Source organism: Thalassophryne amazonica, chromosome 2, assembly GCF_902500255.1.
Source record: "Thalassophryne amazonica chromosome 2, fThaAma1.1, whole genome shotgun sequence".
Classification (NCBI taxonomy): domain Eukaryota; kingdom Metazoa; phylum Chordata; class Actinopteri; order Batrachoidiformes; family Batrachoididae; genus Thalassophryne; species Thalassophryne amazonica.
This window is the reverse complement of record NC_047104.1, coordinates 14,889,599-14,908,004: the sequence shown is the minus strand read 5'-3', so window position 1 is coordinate 14,908,004 and position 18,406 is coordinate 14,889,599. Positions and strand designations below refer to the sequence as shown.

Genomic DNA, 18,406 nt, shown 5'->3' with positions numbered 1-18,406 from the left:
GAAAGCAAATCTCAAACTTGACAAAACCTGTAAATAATAATCAGTTTTATTGCCAGTTTTCTTCAGACAAGTCAGGGGATGGAAACATGAACCTTCCGAAGTCAATGAATATGTCTTGGACTTTATTTACATCAATTATGAAGAAATACTAAATTTTCTTTCACCAAAACATCAAATCTAGGCTTTCATCTCAAATGTACTTTCTGTCAAATTGTAGATGAACTTTAGGTCTTCAAATCATCCTTGACACCACTTCATCAGGAAGCTGGATTTTATATTTTTAATTAATTTATATCAAGTTGTAGAGATTCGCTTTCAGTTTGAGTTAAGGAAGATAATTTTAGAAAAAAAAAATGTATTTGAAATGGAATAAACAAATTAAAATGTGTGAAATGCCAAGTGTTCCAATACTTTTTGGGGCATCTGAGAAATACTGAGGAGCAGCATCTTACATCTCATATATAGTGCAGCAGATAAGAGAATATTTAGAGTGGAATCCTGCAAATGGTGATATAAGCATCAAATTTGGCACAAATAATCCACAGACATGAACTCTTTTGAAAAAAACTGATTGGCCACTTGAATTTTCAATAGGCAGCCAGGTAGGGTTCAACTGAAGAATTACACAGGGGTCAAAATTAAAAGATGTTCTAATCATATAGAAAACTACACCACATTATTTTCCTTATCATAAAGATTAGAAAAAGGTATAGTTTGGACAATTTGTGACTGAATGTTATGGAGTCATGAGGTAAAAGCAGCAAGAAGGTGGTTGGGGCGTTGGGCTTGGGACCAGAGGATCCTCGGTTCGGATCCCGGCCTGACCGGAAAATCACTAAGGGCCCTTGGGCGGGGTCCTTGGTCCCCTACTTGCTCCCGGGGTGTAGTGGGCGCCTTGCATGGCAGCAGCTCACATCGGGGTGAATGTGAGGCATTATTGTGAAGCGCTTTGAGTGTCTGATGCAGATGGAAAAGTGCTATATGAATGCAGTCCATTTAAGAATGGTGGTAAAGGTCAGTTTCAGTTTGTACAGGGGTCAAAAGTTGCGCCATTAATTTTGCTCCTGCTGTATTTGTGCTGAATTTGATGCTTGTATCACCATTTGAAGGATTGTTTCAGTTATCTGCTGCACTAATAAGCCAACAGCTTGAACCAGCTACTGTCTGTTAGCTTAAACATGTGTATTTAAGGCAACCCGAATTAAAGGAGAAATGCTGCTTTTAACAGCCTGGACCTCATTTCTGGCATAAAATATGGTAGTTTACTCACCAAAATAAGTTTGGTGTGATAAGAAGTCCATAGTTCAAAAGCCCTGTTCAGTTCAAATCTGAAGCAAACATTTTTCTTCTTCTACTAAGGTGGATTAGAACTTTTTGTGGTACACAGCACAAACTACTGGACAGGAGGAACCTAGCAGTCAATGTGACTCACTGATTTGAAAATGCAGCTGTTTCAACCAGACGTGTGGTGCCGTGACATGTCAATCATCTGTGTCCAATAAGGTTTCAGGGGAGTCCATTGAAACCCCTGGTCTCCACTCTAACTCCATCCATGCCAGGAAGAGTTCAACATTTGACATGTCCTGTTTCACTGTGACTGAAATTTTGGCACTTCCTGCATGAGTGTGAGCTTGCCACTGAGTTCCCGCAAGATTCCATGGGATCTTGTCTGTCAATCCAGGAAGTGTTTGACATTTGAACATTTCCTGTTTTACTGTGGATTTGAAAATTGGCAATTCCTGTTTAGGACGCCTTGCACCATGACTGAGCACTCCGCTGCATGATGCTTTGCTCATATTACTAACCCTACTCCTACCCTCAACCCTAACCATAACCATAACCTAACCCTACTCCTTCCCCCAAACCTAACCATAACCACCTCCCCCCCACTTCACTTTTAATTTCGTGCAGCCATCACAGAATGAATTAGAATAAATTTCTGCTGCTGTGTCGAAAATTAGGTGCTTTTTGTCACAATATTACGAACCACTAGATTCATGTATATTTCGTGCTGCTGAATCATGACTTGCCGTGAGACCAGGTTGTCTCACTAACTACAACCCCAATTCCAGTGACGTTGGGGCATTGTATAAATGTAAATAAAAACAGAATACATGATTTGCAAATCCTCTTCAACCTATATTCAATTGAATACACCACAAAGAAAAGATATTTAATGCTCAAACTGATAAACTTTGTTTTTGTGAAAATTTTTGCTCATTTTGAAATGGATGGCTGCAACACGTTTCAAAAAAAGCTGGGACAGTGGTATGTTTACCACTGTGTTACATCACCTTTCCTTCTAACAACACTCAATAAGTGTTTGGGAACTGAGGACAGTAATTGTGAAACTTTGAAGGTGGAATTCTTTCCCATTCTTGCTTGATGGACAACTTCAGTTGTTCAACAGTCCAGGGTCTCCATTGTCATATATTATGCTTCATAATACGCCACACATTTTCAATGGGCAACAGGTCTGCACTGCAGACAGGCCAGTCTAGTAGCTGCAATGTTTTACGACAAAGCCACACTGTTGTAACACGTGCAGAATGTGGCTTGGCATTGTCTGGCTGAAATAAGCAGGGACGTCCCTGAAAAAGACATTGCTTGGATGGCAGCATGTGTTGCTCCAAAACCTGGATGTACCTTTCAGAATTGTTGGTGCCATCACAGATGTGTAAGTTGCCCATGCAATGAGCACTAACACAATTCCATACCATCACAGATGCTGGCGTTTGAACTTTGCAGGTGCTAACAATCTGGATGGTTATGTTCCTCTCTTGTTCGGAGGACACAATGTCCATGATTTCCAATAACAATCTGAAGTGTGGACTCATCAGACCACAGCACACTTTTCCACTTTGCATCTGTCCATTTCAAATGAGTTCAGACCCAGAGAAGGCGGCGGTATTTCTGGATGTTGTTGATGTATGGCTTTCACTTTGCATGGTAGAGTTTTAACTTGCACTGTGTTACGAACTGTGTTAACTGACAATGGTTTTCTGAAGTGTTCCTGAACCCATGTGGTAAGATCCTTTACACAGTGATGTCAGTTTTTAATGCAGTGCTGCCTGAGGGATTGAAGGTCACGGGCATTCAATGTTGGTTTTCGGCTTTGCTGCTTATATGTAGAAAGTTCTTCAGATTCTCTGAATCTTCTGATTATATTATGGACTGTAGATGATGGGATCCCTAAATTCCTTGCAATTGAACTTTGAGAAACATTGTTCTTAAACTGTTGGACTATTTTTTCATGCAGGTGTTCACAAAGTGGTGATCCTCACCCCATCTTTGCACGTGAATGACTGAGCCTTTTGGGGATACATGTACTTCTTTTATACCCAATCATGATACTCACCTGTTTCCAATTCGATGTTGTTTGAGCATTCATCAACTTTCCCAGTCTTTTGTGGCCCCGTCTCAACTTTTTTGAAATGTGTTGCAGGTATCCATTTCACAATGAGCAAATATTTGCACAAAAACAACAAAGTTTGAATATTAAATATCTTGTATTTTTGGTGTATAACGATTGAATATAGGTTAAAGAGGATTTGCAAATCATTGTATTCTGTTTTTATTTACATTTTATACAACGTCCCAACTTCATTGGAATTGGGGTTGTAACTGCTCCAGTTTATAGGTTTTGTTGTTTAAATTAAGATGACTGTTGTGTGGGCCGCTGAAGAGGAGGTACTGCTGGCCCACCACCACAAGATGGCGCCCTGCTTGAAGTGCGGGCTTCAAACACGAGAGGGCGTCGGAGCAACCAGGAGTGACAGCTGTCACTCATCATCCGTGTGTAATAATCTGAACTTCTGTTGCAGCCATTTTCCTGGTGTTTTCCTTGTCTGTGGGATTGGCGTTTGGTGTGACAGCGACGGCTTCGCCTCACACTCCAAACCAGATAAGTGGTTAACCAGGAGCTGCACGAGTGTGTGATTGGAGGTGGAGGTTCTCCCTCCTTTACTAAACACTGACTGTGGGATTACTGAGTGTGCAAACTCACACTCATCAGGACTGTCTCTGTTCTCTGCCAGCAGTACCGGGTCTGACTGCTGAAGACAGCGGCCACCTGGGGAGCAGGGCTTGGCGGCTCCGGTGTTCTTCAGCTCCGTTGGTGGTGGAAGCTGTGTGGGGATCCAGCTCTTCTCTCGCCAGGTGTCTTCTTTCGTCGAGCCTGCCCACACGTCACCTGGTGTATGATTGACAGTCCACCATGTTGTTATTGTCTGTACGTCGTTGTGCGATTCACAACATTAAATTGTTACTCTTGGCTTATCCATTGTCCGTTCATTAACGCCCCCTGTTGTGGGTCCGTGTCACGTCACTTTCACAACAATGACACTGGCCAGCCCACACTTTATATTCCTTTATGACATCATATAATAAAGAGCATCAGCCACCAACTGCATCCCTGTGGAGCTGAACGCAGCTGTGCACAAACAGTGTCAGGCACATAGCCAGGGGGTGTGAAGTGTGTGTGTGTGTGTGTGTGTGTGTGGGGGGGGGGGGTTCCACTGTTATCCACAACTTTGCTATGTGCCCCTTCACACATAAAACGATTGCAGCGATTGATGGCGCACGAAGGAGGAATTGCATGGTACTCGTGAAAAATCGTAGCTGCCTCAAATGCCTCGTACAGCTGTCGCTACAGTCATTTGCTCACACCAGTGGCTGATTGACAGCAAGTGCCCATTTGACCACCTCTCGGCAGGTGTCGACAAATTCCAGGTCCAACACCTCTCGCTGGGCACTGAGAAAAGGCATGGCTATTTGCACTCCTGGCACGATAGTGGAGTGCAGATGGCCACATTTGAGCTGTCTTTGAAAACGGTCTAAGTGCCACATGAGTGTGCGTTACCAAGCAAAATATATGGGTGTGACTGTACCAAACCCCCCGCCGCGCACCCACAAATGGCATGTAAGAATGTGGTGTGTGCCCCCCCAACAGAAATGGCTTGTGGAGTGTGTTGCCCTCCACACACCATGATCCAACAATGTGGCTGAGTGCGATCGCTGTCCAGCATAGTGTACAGCTGGTACAACTGACCGCTGTGTACTCCAACTGATCACATGAGGACCGATGTCACAGACGGAATGGTCCCTCTAAAATCGGTCCCCCCGATGACGCGGTTCACGGATTAACACCTCATTTCTGCTTCAAACTGCACTCCAGTCATCATTAATCTCAGCGACAGATATCTGAAGCTTTTGTACAACAATCATTTCCACATAAATTCAGTATTATTTCATCATAAAATACGCCAGAAGCGATCAGAGCACCGCGGCTAAACAAGCTGTTACCTGATGTGTTCACTGCACATCAGTCATTTCAAACTTTCACAGAATTTTGCAGTTTCCACTTAAAATGGCCTCATTTCTGCTTAAAATGGACTTTAGAATGATTTAAGAGGTTTTACCTTTATCATCTGATGGTTAATAATCCCATTAATCCATTTGATTGCTTTGGGTGAAATGACGTGCTGCTGTGGTCTGAAAATGACACATGCACAGATGCAAAAGGCGGACCAATTTTTAGGGGTGGACCGTTCGGTCTGCGACACCGGCCAGCATCTGTGAGCGTGTGGCACGGTGTTACCACCATGTTAATTGTACTTTACATGACAGACAGAAAGAGTGGAAATTAAATAACACAAATAAGGGTAAAGGTTTGAACTCATTCATATGTCATCGCTTTGCTCATATGCTTTGCAGTGGACATACAGCGCATGTCAGCTGGACCTTACCGTGCACGCAAGGTGTTAAGTTAACCACAGAACGAGTACATACATAAAATAAAAATCACGGAACAAAGGAACACAGAGTGAGCCTCTAAGAGGGACACGCCCTCTTAGGTGGGCGTGTTCCTGTGACCTGCAGCTGTTCAGATATCTGTGCTCGCAGCTGGAGAACACCTGTCGTGGTCTCTAGAATATGACCTCGCATAACACCAACGTGAGGCGCAGGCGTCAGCATTCTGTCCTCACATAGAAATAAATAAAAAAATGGGAGGAGTTCGGGGAGGCCATGCAGGAGGACTATCGATCAGTCTCAAAGAGATTCTGGCAAACCATCCAACGCCTCAGGAGGCGGGAGCAGCTCTCCACCAGCACTGTTTACGGTGTGGATGAGGAGCTGTTGACACTGACTGGGGATTGTCAGGCGGTGGAAGGAATACTTCGAGGATCTCCTCAATCCCATCATCACGTCTTCTGAAGAGGAACCAGAGACTTGGGACTCAGAGGCGGACTCATCCATTACCTGGGCCGAGGTGGTTAGAAAGCTCCTCGGTGGCAAGGCTCCTGGGGTGGATGAAATCCGTCCTGAGTACCTTAAGTCTCTGGATGTTGTGGGACTGTCTTGGCTGACATGCCTCTGCAACATCGTGTGGCAATTTGGGACAGTGCCTCTGGATTGGCAGACCGGGGTGGTGGTCCCTCTGTTTAAGAAGGGGGACTGGAGGGTGTGTTCCAACTATAGGGGGATCACACTCTTCAGCCTCCCCAGTAAGGTCTATTCCAGAGTACTGGAGAGGAGAATTTGACCGATGGTCAAACCTCGGATTCAGGAGGAGCAATGTGGTTTTCGTCCTGGTTGCGGCACACTGGACCAGCTCTACACGCTCCATCGGGTGCTCGAGGGTTCATGGGAGTTCGCAAAACCAGTCCACATGTGTTTTGTGGATCTGGAGAAGGCATTTGACCGTGTCCCTCGGGGCACCCTGTGGGGGGTGCTCCGGGAGTACGTGGTCCGGGGTGCTTTGCTAAGGGCTATCCGGTCCCTGTACGACCGCAGCAGGAGCTTGGTTCGCATTGCCGGTAGTAAGTCAAACCTGTTTCCAGTGCACGTTGGCCTCCGCCAGGGCTGCCCTTTGTCACCGGTTCTGTTCATTATTTTTATGGACAGAATTTCTAGGCGCAGCCAGGGTGTAGAGGGGGTCTGGTTTGGGAACCACAGAATCTCATCTCTGCTGTTTGCGGACTATGTGGTTCTGTTGGCTTCGTCAAAATCAGTACCTTCAGCGTGCACTAGGGCAGTTTGCAGCCGAGTGTGAAGCGTGCGGGATGAAAATCAGCACCTCCAAATCCGAGGCCATGGTTCTCGACCGGAAAAAGGTGCTTTGCCCTCTTCAGGTCAGTGGAGTGTCCTTGCCTCAAGTGGAGGAGTTTAAGTATCTCGGGGTCTTGTTCACGAGTGAGGGACGGATGGAGCGTGAGATCGATAGACAGATCGGTGCAGCATCTGCAGTGATGCGGTTGCTGTATCGGACCATCATGGTGAAGAGAGAGCTGATTAGGGGGGTAAAGCTCTCGATTTACTGATTGATCTACGTTCCGATCCTCACCTATGGTCATGAGATTTGGCTCATGATCGAAAGAAGGAGATCGCGAGTACAAGCGGCCGAGACGAGTTTCCTCCGCAGGGTGGCTGGGCACTCCCTTAGAGATAGGGTGAGGAGCTTGGTCACTCGGTAGGAGCTCGGAGTCGAGCCGCTGCTCCTCCATGTCGAAAGGAGTCAGTTGAGGTGGCTCGGGAATCATTTCCAGATGCCCCCTGGATGCCTCACTGGAGAGGCCGGGCACATCCCATTGGGAGGAGGCCCCGGGGAAGACCCAGGACAAGCTGGAGGGACTACATCTCTCAGCTGGCTTGGGAACGCCTTGGGGTTCCCCAGGAGGAGCTGGGGGAGGTGTGTGTGGATCGGGAGGTCTGGGCGGCTTTGCTTGAGCTGCTGCCCCCGCGACCCGACTCCGGATAAAGCGGAAGAAAATGGATGGATGGATGGATGGATGGATGGATGGATGGATGTTCATACGGCTCATAAAACAGTAAGGAGCCCAAATCTCACAGCAAATAATTTGATTTGGCACATTCACACTGCTATATTCACCTAATCTAGGTCTGTTAACCAGTCCAACATACCTCAGTCGCCCTCGTCTAACTCGGGTGAATATCTGTCATTTTGGGCGAGTGGGAATGGACGTCGGGCCTCTGAAAATGCATACCGCCCTCCAAAGCCATGTTATTGTATTATAATTTCCTGGTGTACATCACTCTGTATCAAACCAACATGTGAAAATCTGTATTCTTTTCCCATATTTTTACAATTCTCACTTCAGACATTGGATCAAAAATCCCTCTCTTTCATTATTTATGCTGGTTGCATAGTTTTTACTGCATTTATGCTCATCTTATTTTAATTGTCCAGCTTTTTGCCTGTATGGTAGCCAGTGAAATTATGAGCTCCTCACACTTTGCTATTGAGGACTGTGGATGGATGGGGGCAGTGCTGAGCAGCCGATCAATAGCAGAGAAAAACACTCTGGCGTTCCCAGCCTTTTCTCTGTAATAACTTTAAAGAAGTCCTCTTTTCTTGCCATTTTTACAGCTCTGTTAGCTCAGAGACCTCCTGTAACAATGTTAGCGTTTTTATTGACCGGTGTAACCTAACCATGATTAATGGTTGATCTGCCCTGAGTTCTGTAGCAAGATACCACACTGATATAAATTCAGTCAGGTCAACACAATTAAAAACAAGCTGTGAGGACAAGATAGCCAAAACCTTCCATCCTTTCCTGTTTTGTCTGGGCAAGTGATAAATACTACAGTTTGAAGGACAGGCCTCAATCATTGCCACAATACAGAGTCATCACGGGTCATGTTGCAGCAAAGAAAATTCAATGCCAGGTTATCTATCAGATCATTAAGTCAAAAAATAATTTTAATTAATGATCTGGCATTTAAAAAAGGCTAATTTCAGCTGCTGTGAATGTGCATGAAGAGAGGAGACTTGTATATTACCTGAACATTAACAACTTGAAGATTGTTATTACCCGCACAGGCACCAGATGATCTGTGCATACAGTGACATGTTTACTGAACCACACTACCGGGATGTTTGGCAGAGTGGCATCGTGCCTGCATTTGCTCTTTTCTTGCAGTTCATCAACAGTTTCCTCAAGTCTCCTTTTAATTATTTCAACAAGCTGCTTATTTGGTGATTGGGCTCAAGAATGTTGGGGGTGGGGTGTCTCTTCCCTTAAGGTGCGCTGACACTTGCACGACTTTGATGCACGCACTTGCATGATGTGTGTTGTGCAGGAGAGTAAATTTGTCTTTAATGGGTGGAGACTGAACGTGCACATGCAATTGTGCAAAGAGAATTTTGAAATGCTCAAAAAAATCTTTCACGCATAAATGTCATGCAACGTGGTGCGATCTGCTCACCAACACTACATGCAGCTCGTCAAGTGGAATAAAGAAGATGTGAAAAGAGTGAGTGATTGGGTCAGTGCACTGCATCAGAGCGCAGCTCGTCTGAATGATTACAGTGGTCCCTCGTTTATCGCGGGAGTTACATTCTAAAAATAGCCCACAATAGGCAAAATCCGCAAAGTAGTCAGTGTTATGTTTTACAATTATTATAGACGTTTTAAGGCTGTAAAACCCCTCACTACATGCTTTTCTCAAACAGGCACTAACATTTTCTCACTTTTCTCTCGTGTGTAAACACTCTCAAAGTTCAAACCTTAGTAGAAAAATAAGACCAATCTGTTTTTCAGGCCCTAACAAATTTCATTTTAACGATCAACCTACAAGGTTGGACACATAAGAAATTATTAATAGTGACTGACCAGTATTTCACATTTCCTCTGATCGTGCCTCTTCGTCCTGGCGCCGCGCCGCTGTCGTGCCTTTTTCCACTGAGTCACACCTACCCATAACTGTGTTATGGGTAGGTGTTGGCGGTCTTTTTTCTTCTGGGCGAGAAGATTCTTATAAACAGGCACACGCAGAACACAATGCGCGTACTCTCCCATCGCGGTGCCGCGACCGGCCTGCTTGATGAGGATGCAGAATACAATGCACTGTAAAAAAAAAAAAAAAAGCATGCAAAATTGGACTAAAAAAATCCGCAAAACTGCGAGGCCGCGAAAGGTGAACCACGTTATAGCGAGGGACCACTGTATAACGAGATGTTATATCACAAACATACACTTACAACTGCACACAAGAAGGAAAGAACATGCAACTGTTTGACCAAGCCATGACAATGTAAACATGACAAATACTTACCTTCTTAGATTGCTCCAAAGGCTTTCTCCAGCTCATTCAGCACGTGTGCATGAACAGCTGCTGCTGGAGTGGTCTCCTGTGATTCAGGATGCAATTAGGGTCCCTTCACACACAGTGCAAAGTTTGGACGAAGTGCACACTTAGTGCTCATGACGTAGGAATCGTATGCAAACCGTGTAATGTTGTCCCTGCCACCAATGCCTTTGTACACCTGTTGCTACAACTATTTGCCACACAAGCGCCTGAAAGACAAAGGGCGCTGTGCGAACCCATCGCACCCTCTCGTGGCAGGTGCGGGCCAAATTCCAGGTGACATGCACGAACACCTGACACCACTCGCATGGCACTTAGAAAATGTGTGCTCAGTCACACTCTTTGCACAACAAGCAATCAGACAATCACTGTCATACTGCTGCGAAATTTGTCTAAGTTCTCCACGAGTGTGACTTTGCAAGCACACACACTGACACACGGGTGTGTGTGCTCCACTCACGGGAGGCGTGGCTTCCAACAGAAGCAGCTGTGGTGATCTGTCATTCTGGACATTCCAGCTATACAACACGTACTCTGTTTGGACATTTATAGACTAACAGCTGTCCACTGTTAGGCGCGTGTGTCTAATTGCTGTATTTACGTGGACATAAATAAAAACATATATCACTGTGGCAGTGACAAGCTGTGGAGTGTAAACTGACAGCCTGCCAACTTGAAACGGACCATCAGATCAGAACACGCAGCGAGCGATCTGTCCGTCATGTCACCCACATGAGCTATATTGCACATGTCTGTCCTGTGGCGTGCTGTCCACAAGACACGCATGTTGGGCAGAACACGAGTGCGGTCGACTATATGCACCTGACCAGTAGATGTGGACATGATCAGAGCACCCTTATTCCACATAAGCAGCGCAATGTGGTCCCACAGGTACCGGTTAGTTTTTATTTTATTATTTTTTCCACATAAGCGGCGCAATGTGGTTCCACAGGCACTAGCTGGTTTTCATTTTATTATTTATTCCATATAAGCGGCGCGATATCGTTCCACACGTACTAACTGGTTTTTATTTCTTCCACATAAGTGGCGCCATGTGTTGCACCTGGCACTGTTCCTGCTCGATGGACACAGCGCGTGCATGAACTTTCTCTCTTGCGGTTTTCGTCCAAATGCTGTCCAAACTTTGCACTACGTGTGAAGGGGCCTTAACAGCCATTTCAGCAGCCAACTTGCAGAGAAAATGATTACTCCCCTACAAAATAATTATTTTATATACGCAGCGTCCAGCACAGAGTGCCTGGCAACCAGTGGAACAAAGCACTGCATCCAGCTGGGGAACACAATGGGTGGGATTGTCACGACGATGTGTGTGCACCAACTGTCAGCATACCTTTACTTCAACGTTTTGAAGCCCTTGTGTATTGCCGGGTAATGAGTCTGGGGCCAGTGACAGTTGTTGAACCACTTTTGTGATGTGTAACAGTGAGTCAGAAGGGGATAAGTCACTTTTTTGTGTGTGTGTTGTTTTGATGGTGTGTTTTGTCATTCTCTTGTCTTTGCTGATGTCCTTGTTAAGAATAAGCTTTTTCGGGGGGGGGGGGGGGGGGGGGGTGTAGGCTGTGCTATCAGAGCTGTCCTTCGCACATATCCACACAGTTGTTTGTGTTTTGTATCTGCAGAGCGTGACGCAGGTTGAGTCCAAGCAGTCTGGACCCTCTGTGGTTCAGGTCTAGTCCATCGGGCTGAAAGCATTCCTGGCCATTCCAGAAAATATTAAAAATGTCAATAAATTTTAGCACACATCCATGGCATGTAGATGATATCCATGAATTTCAGCTCTCTGCGGATGCATGCAATCAGACCACTGATGGACACATTGTGTAACTGATAAATACTCAGAAGCATCCAATAGCTGTGAGCTATATCAGTATCAGTCTTTTTTGACATAATCCACTGTCAACGACAATCTTTAATGTGCTTGGTCATGTGTCCGGGATGGTTGGCAGTAGTCAGGACCACTTTAGTCAAAAGTAAACCGTTACTCTACTGTGACATGACAGCAAGTACCCAGACAGTAAAGAAGAACAACAGGAGGCGTTTGGATGGGTTGCATTTCATCTTGTGGAGGAAGCAGCTATGTCAGCTGTGACAGTTAAATAGGGTGCTGTATAAAGAATGTGCCATTTGAATGTGTATGAGGGAGGCACTTGATATATATATTCAGAAAAATTCCAAAAATAATATTTCTTAAAGTTGTTTTTAAAATTATTGCTATTATCAGAATCAGAATCTGCTTTATTGGCTAAGTATGTCAGCACAGACATTGAATTTGACTCTGGTTCCTCATGCTCACAGTACGATCACAAAACTAGATGAGATAAACAGGACAAGGACAAAAAATACTAAATAGTGACTGCTGTATAAAATGCAATGACAACAGCGCCAAGTGGGCACTGGATGATGGTGTGTGTACTTTACGAGGTCTGTTAGAAAAGTATTGGACCTTTTTATTTTTTGAGGACCCGCCATTCCACCTCTTGTTTGTTCCCCATCTCGGATGAGGCAGATGACTGTAGTGTCATCTGCAAACTTCAGTAGTTTAAGAGACAGGCCAGTTGAAGCAAGAAGAGCAGTGGGGAGAGCACACACCACTGGGTGGGGGCGGTGCTGGTTGTGTGGGCTCTGGATGTGAATTTTCCGGCCCAGAAAAAGTTAGCGATCCACTGATATCTGGGGGCTGGCACAGTGAGCTGGGTCACTTTGGAGTGGACTGCTTCAGGGACGATGGTGTTATTATTATTATTTTTAACTTCTTTGTCAAATCTTAAATCAATAATTTTCTTATATTTTGTTATACTAATAGTCATCATTTTTCATCATTGTATTTATATACTCTGCAAAAACTGTAATGAAACACAAAAATGTTGTAAGCTGGTGTTTTTAAGAGTTCAGTTCTTCATTTATATCTTCCTTTGTGTCATGATATTTAAATATCTTCTTGAATTATAAATAATGAGTGGATTCAAATATTTAATAATCTCAAATTTCCATTTTTGTTGTCATGCTTTAATTATATTGTATTCTTTATTATTTGTTAGCCCACCCACTCTGAGTACTTGGGGACCTAATGGGTCAAATGCCAGGAGACACATCTGTTAAATCATACAGTAGCTGTTTGTGTTTGTTTTTTATATGAGAATTTCCAGCACTGATTAGGTAATTTTACATAGCAAGGGGTGTGTCTGAATATGTATTTGTCTGAATTACTGAATTAGTCAGGACAAAAATATTGTTGCCTTCAAGACTGCAAACTTACATTTCAGCATTACATTTCATCCTTGCTATACTGTAAATACATTTACAAAGATTGCAATTATATCAAATTAGACATTAATGAACACAACACAGAAATAGGTCAAACACTGAAAATAACTTAATTTTACAAATAAATGTTTACAAGTTGTCGTTGTCCATTCGGCTGCTTCCATTTTGTTCGGAGTCACCACAGCGGATACAACCAGATCTGCATTGGTATTTGGCACAAGTTTTACTTACACCGGATGCCATTCCTGACACAACTCCAGTGTAACCTGGAGAAACACACACAGCCGCTGGTGTTCCAAAGAGGTCTCCCATCCAAGTACTAACCAGGTCCCGCACTGCTTAGCTTATGAGGAGACCTGACGGGATCAGGCTGACACAGAGCAGATCGGCTGCATTTACGGCACAAGTGAACCATGATATCGGATGCTTTTGTGTGGATTTGCCAGTCCCATTTTTTCACCATCATTCCTGAACCACAGATTGTTGTTAATTAATGTAAGCTGCATTAATTGTTACACAAACACACACACACTCATCTTATCCAAGATCAGGTCATGAGGGGCTTTTTCTCAGTAATGTCACAAATTGTTCACATTTACATGATAGAAAACGGGAGTCTGCACTAAACTAGCTAATTTGCTACCAGTCTTTCCTCATCCTTAAAACATGTTCATGTTGTTGTCATATTTGTTTAAAAAGTTAAAAGCACTTTGCACAGAACAGAAGAAATGTCATGCAGTTTTCTTTGAAAATTATTAAGCATGCAGTTTAATCTGCAAAACACAAGCAGCTGGTGAGTGGCTGCTCAACCCACGGACACATTTCAAAAGAAGCCACTTTCATGGTGAAACCAAAGCTGCCGACACTGTATGCTGGCTGTATGTGCACAGTGACGTGCACAGACCGTGTTAAACTGCACTGTTTTTATACTGTAGAAAGACCTTTCTTAACCTGACATCAATACATGAGGTTATTAAACCTTGACCATGAGATTTTGCAGGGACAGAGGTCTGGTGAATCTCAAAAGGTGTCAGATCAGCAATGACTAAATTTCAAAATGTCACATTTGAAAGATAAAACCTGAGCTGGAAGGGGGGAAAGTGGCTTTTGAAACATAATATCTACCGACGAGAGTTGAGCTGGTAGTGAAAAGTTGCACTGAAAAGTAAAGCAACTATTAATACTTCTAGATGCTGTTGCCTTCAGTTAAGTTTATGTTACTGGAGCCTTTCTGTCAGAGAAGGTGGTATCCAACTTTCACCAGACACTTCATCCATTTTTAATTTCCTTTTCCAGACCGGATGGTACCATCCATACTGAGATGCAGGAGGCCTCCAGCATCCACAGTTGTGTCCATGTAAGCTTCCGCTTATTGCAGGTCCTACATCATCTATGCTCCATTTGAACGTAGTATAGGGTGACCACATTTTGATCACTGAAAACCAGGACATTTGGCCCTACAATGAGATACTCAAATGATACTCGAAGTTTACTCAAAGATGCTCAAAGATGAAAAACAATGAACACCAGGACATTTTTATCATTTTTTACAAAAAAACCCAGAGCGGCCAGGTCAGGACAGGAAAACAGGTCATGCCCTGGGGAAAGCAGGACGTTTGGTCAACCTAATAGCCCACACGGTAAGATTCTTTACACAATGATGTTTGTTTTTAATGCAGCGCCGCCTGGGTGATCGAAGGTCACGGGCATTCAATGTTGGTTTTCGTTCTTGCCGCTTATGTGTAGAAAGTTCTCCAGATTCTCTGAATCTTCTGCTTATATTATAGACTGTAGATGATGGAATCTCTAAATTCCTTGCAATTGAACATTGAGAAACATTGTTCTTAAACTGTTGGACTATTTTTTTCATGCAGTTGTTCACAAAGTGGTGATTTGCACCTCATCTTTGCTTGTGAATGGTTGAACCTTTTGGGGATGCTCCTCTTACACTCTCAACTGTTTCCAGTTAACTTGTTCACCTGTGGAATGTTCCAAACAGATTCATCAACTTTCCCAGTCTATTGTTGCCCTGTCCCAACTTTTTTGAAACGTGTTGCAGGCATCCATTTCAAAATTAGCAAATATTTGCACAAAAACAAAAATTATCAGTTTCAACGTTACATATCTTGTCTTTGTGGTGTATTCAATTGAATATAGGGTGAATAGGATTTGCAAATCATTGTATTCTGTTTTCATTTACATTTTACACAATGTCCCAACTTCATTGGAATTGGGGTTGTAATCAAAATTAGGAAGCTTCAGCACAAAAGAAAAGGAAATATTATTCTGAAAAATAATATTTTACTGTAAATGACTGAAATAACTTCTAATCTTGAATCATAATATTTGTCAATTTGCCCAGTTGAAATATCCCATAATCCCTTGTGCACCAGAGAGGTGCTGCAGTCAAAATAAGATAGAGAACTCACATAACAAAAATTTCAAATGAACACTATACTACCAAAATGTACATTTTTATGCCTTGCATAACATTAATAAGGGATGAGAATGCCTGAAAACTTGCTAAAACAAATATTGCAAATATTCCATGTGTTACCTTAAACCTGCATGGAACTTTATAAACTCAAACTGAATTTCAGACATTATATATATATATATATATATATATATATATATATATATATATATATAGTGAGGAAAATAAGTATTTGGACACCCTGAGATTTTGCAAGTTCTCCCACTTAGAAATCATGGAGGAGTCTGAAATTTTCATCTTAGGTGCACGTCCACGGTGCGAGACATAATCTCATCAACCTTAAACCTGCATGGAACTTTATAAACCCAAACTGAATTTCAGACATTATATATATATATATATATATATATATATATATATATATATATATATATATATATATATATATATATATATATATATATATTTTTTTTTTTTACTCTGGAACAAACAGGACACATAGTGTGCGACAATAAATGCCAATAATCAGGGTGTTAAAGAGAGCAGAATGACATGAACAGGAAGCGACTGCAGCTCACAATTCCCGTTGCTAATAATGGAGAAACAACCTGAGATTCTCATGCTTACATAAAACAAACTCAATGACAATGTCTAAAAACCTAGATAATATATTCACCAGAGTTTTAGGTACAATATGCAAAACGTTTCACCTTGTGATGTTGATGTCTGTGTGCAGAGGTTAAATTGCAGTGTTATCTGAGTGTCTCAATGGAATTCTCAATGCTACTGATATCTCGCAGAGGAGCGACCTCTCTGAGGGCCCCTTCACACATAACACGAAAGATGCAGAAACCAGAAGACAATTTGCGAACCAAAAACGAAATGGGGAACCCACGAAACCTTCCGCCTGCTGTTGTGAGGAAAGCACGTTCAGACAGGCATGCACAAAACCATTGCCGTGGTTTTGTGCACGCCAAGTGTGACCGCCTGCTCTCTGCTATCATACCAGGTGCGCAAATAGCCCCACCTTTTCTAAATGTGTAGCGAGCAGTGTTAGATGTTCATGTGTGACACCTGGAATTTGGCCGACACCTGCCGAGGGGGGATCGAATGAGCAAGCGCAGGGCATTTTCTGTCTTTCGGCCGCATGTTGTGGCGACAGGTGTACGAGACAATTGAGGCGGCTACGATTTTTCATGAAAGACATGCAGTTCCTCCTTCATGCACTAGTCAGCTTCAATCATGTTCTGTGTGAAGGGGCCCTGAGATTTTGTGGGATTTGAAACATCAATAGGGTGAATGCTATTGCAGGTGAGGTTCCAACGTTAACTTGTTCCATAAGTTACCACTGAGAAATGAGAGAAATTACAGAAACTAAGCCTCATTTTAAAGCTTTAATTCTTGCCAAAAAATATGTACAACTTTGCTGGTGTGAACATGCAGTTTATTGAAGCAATGTCAAACATCCTGAACCCCCCACCATTCAATGTAGGAACAAGGTGATGAGGAAGAGCCAGACCTCAGTCAGCCACAGGTCCACTGCAGCAAGCAGCTGTATCAACCTTCACTTCTCTCGTCAGACACACTGCACTGAGTCTGGGAGGTGAGTCTGTTTCTTTAATAAGCTGTGTCAAGGATCAGGGGGTATTTTACTAAACCTATATAACGGATTAAGTGGAGCCTATCCCAGCCGCGACACAAGACCAACACTTTTAAAAAAACACATTCACTCACTCGTACCTACGGTCAATTTAGAGTCACCGATTCATCTAACCCCTTTGTCTTTGGAAGTGGGAGGAAGCCAGAGGAACCAACTAGAACCACAATATACTATAATTTTTGCAATCAATTAATTTAGTATATTCTCAGTCAATTTGATATCACATAAAAATGTCAATAAATGCTATCCAGAACCCAAGATGACTCCTTTAAATGTCTTGTGTTGTCCAAAGGTATTCAGTCCAATGCCAGAGAGGATTAAAGTAGCTGCTACAATAAACCAGAAAATACTCAAATTCAAGAAGTTGAAATCTAAGAAGTTGGATTTTTTAGACTTAACACAATGAATTGAGTATCAAAATAGTTGTTAATTCTTAATGCTTGGAATTTATTGATGTATTGCTTTTTTTTCCTGTGTTGTGTGCACAATTGGATTTTGGTGTCAAGGATTTCTCTTGTCTGGTGGTGGGGGTTTCTTTCCTGTCTTCCCTCCTGCTTGCCATACACCATTCCTGATCCTTCCCACACACCTGCCATTTCTTCCCAATCACTTCCTCCTTATTAGCTGTACTTCTCCCTTTATCCAGTTGCGAGATTGTTGTGCTCTCTGCCTCTTTCACGCCTTTTGTCTTCAGCGTATTAGTCCTGTTTTGGCAAACCCATGTTCTGACCAGTCTGCCTGTTTTTGAATCCTGTCTCTGCCTAATGTTTCGGGCATTGTTGCTTGTAACGGCCTGCCTTTTTGTGTACCAAACTCAGCCTGACCCAACATTAAACTCTGAAGCTTTTCCATCTGAATCCTGCATTTGTGTCCTACCACCTTGAACCATCATGTCTGTGTTTTTGTTTTTGTTT

General features: G+C 43.1%; 1 long non-coding RNA gene across 1 annotated transcript; it reads left to right on the top strand.

Moving 5' to 3' along the window:
• The first annotated feature begins 6,668 nt into the window (after positions 1 to 6,668).
• On the top strand, positions 6,669 to 18,301 carry LOC117504617. Its single transcript, XR_004558848.1, has 3 exons — positions 6,669 to 6,679; positions 14,530 to 14,537; positions 18,226 to 18,301. It is a non-coding gene; the product is annotated as an uncharacterized LOC117504617 (long non-coding RNA).
• Positions 18,302 to 18,406: the final 105 nt, after the last annotated feature.